Raw genomic sequence first — 2,417 nt, forward strand, 5'->3', positions numbered from 1 at the left:
AGGCTGAGCAAGCCAGGGGAAGCAAGCCAGTAAGTAACATCCCTCCATGGCCTCTGCATCAGCTCCTGCTTCCTGACCTGCTTGAGTTCCAGTCCTGACTTCCTTTGGTGATGAACAGCAGCATGGAAGTGTAAGCCAAATAAACCCTTTCCTCCCCAACTTGCTTCTTGGTCATGATGTTTGTGCAGGAATAGAAACCCTGACTAAGACACCCCCCTAACCATAAAATCATTCCATTGCTATTCATAACTGTAATTTTGCTGCTGTTATGAATTGTAATGTAAGTATCTGGGTTTTCTGATGGTCTTAGGTGACCCCTGTGGAAGGGGTGACCCCTGTGGAAGGGGTGACTCCTAAAAGGAAGTTGAGAACCATTGTCATAAGTGATACTATTTGTGATTCTATTTAGTTGGGCAGCTGCTTGGACCCGAAGCCTTTCAGAGCTTTCTACTCAACCACAAAAAAACAGATTATATTTACAACCAGAGAAAAGGAAGAGGCCAGCAGGAAATTGAGGATAGAGACATCCTGATTTGTTATAGTCTGTGCATATCTGTTGTATTCAAACATGGCTTGAAAAGTTGCCCCTTGTCATTGGCTGACTTTCAGCTGCTTGGTTTCACTCCACTTGTATATTGAGTTAGTTTTCAGTTCGCTGTGTACTGAAAAACCTTTGGACCTTTGTGTATTGAGGCAGCTTATACCCAGACTAAGAGTACAGCAATGAGCTGAGGTCATCTCTCCTATCCTGTTACAGGTATCAAATGAAGAAAGCCACAAAGAATGCTTCTACCTGTGAGTACTTGGTTTTATTACCATGTGCCCTTAAGTGGCTACCCACTGTCCTTATGTCCTTCACACGACCTGGGAATCCTCTAAATGGCTACTAACACCTTTCTTTCTTTCTTTCTTTCTTTCTTTCTTTCTTTCTTCCTTCCTTCCTTTCTTTCTTTCTTCCTTTCTTCCTTTCTTCCTTCCTTCCTTTCTTCCTTTCTTCCTTTCTTCCTTCCTTCCTTCCTTCCTTTCTTCCTTTCTTCCTTTCTTCCTTTCTTCCTTTCTTCCTTTCTTCCTTTCTTCCTTTCTTCCTTCCTTCCTTCCTTCCTTCCTTTCTTCCTTTCTTCCTTTCTTCCTTTCTAAAGAAGAATTTATTTGAGTTGATGGTTCTTGAGGAACAAGAGTCTGTCATGGCAGGGAGGCATTAGGGCAAGCAACAGTCCTGGAGCTGGAGCAAGATGGTGAGAGCACATTCTTTGTGCAAGCACTAAGCAGAGACGGCATTTTAAGTAACTTTTAAGTAAATAACTCATGGGGAGAAGAGATTAATACAATGATATCCTAATTGGCTTTTATCACGTAATTCTGCAAATACATCAGAAAGAGCATCCTGGACATGTTTTTGATGCCTCTAGAACTAGATTCTTCTCCTGCTCCTATCCATAGAACTGGTCTCCTCAGAGCTCTTGATATACCTGGGAATCCCCACTAGTTCCTTCTTTTGTTTTCTTTGTCACTGTTGATTGTCCTAGTCCCTCCAGCTTGTCTCCAGCTCAGTGTTCAGTCCTCTCCTGGTCTTTCTTATTTCATCAAGCTGTTTCCGTTCCCACACTCTGGGGTTACAGGCAGGCTGTCATTCCCACGAAACATTTATCCAAGTTCTGTGAATCCACATGCTGGTCTGGTCTTCAGGCTTGCAAACAAGAGTTTCACATACTGAGTCATCCCCTCACCCCCAAATCAGGGTTCTTAAAGGGTGACAGTAAGAAAAATAAGGTGTGCTTGCTTCCACAGCACGTATCCTAAAGTTGGAAGGATACAAAGGAGATTAACATGGTCTCAGTGTAAGAACAACAACATAAATAAATAAATAAATAAATAAATAAATAAATAAATAAATTTAATTTAATTCCTGGAGCATTCCACACTTTCCAAAATCCCATGACTGAAGAAACTCTAGGACTGAGATGAAAGCCTACCGGTGTTTGCTAAATGGACATGTTGTCAAATTGCTTGCTAAATATTTATGCTTTATGCACATAGATCTGTATTACTCTTGCTCAGAGTAGCCTCTATTTGCAACCGGTCAATGTAGAGACTCATGATTGGCACTGAGCATACATGGCCATGAGTATTCCTCATCCCTGATTGGGGCTATCTATGTCAACCCCTCCCTGCAAGGTTCCAGGTGTGCCATGGAAGAAGGGTAGAAAGAATCTAAGAGCTGGAGGATGAAGAGAAGTGGAATGAACTGCTGTCTGTTGGAAGTGGCAGGAGCAGCCTACTCGTAACTCAGTAGCTGTGGTTATCAGCAAGGTGAAGCTACTCAGAATACCAGCATAGATGAAGGAGAGATTCATGAGACCATGACCCCATACTGTGGTGTTACTGGCATGATGACTGTTGGAAGGGAGACAGTTCTG

At 42.5% G+C, this 2,417-nt stretch overlaps 1 non-coding gene across 1 annotated transcript; it reads left to right on the plus strand.

Moving 5' to 3' along the window:
* Positions 1–1,772: 1,772 nt before the first annotated feature.
* Gm24848 lies at positions 1,773–1,879 on the plus strand. Its single transcript, XR_003952717.1, has one exon. It is a non-coding gene; the product is annotated as a U6 spliceosomal RNA (small nuclear RNA).
* The last annotated feature ends 538 nt before the right edge of the window (positions 1,880–2,417 follow it).

This window comes from Mus musculus, chromosome 18 (assembly GCF_000001635.26).
Source record: "Mus musculus strain C57BL/6J chromosome 18, GRCm38.p6 C57BL/6J".
Classification (NCBI taxonomy): Eukaryota; Metazoa; Chordata; class Mammalia; order Rodentia; family Muridae; genus Mus; species Mus musculus.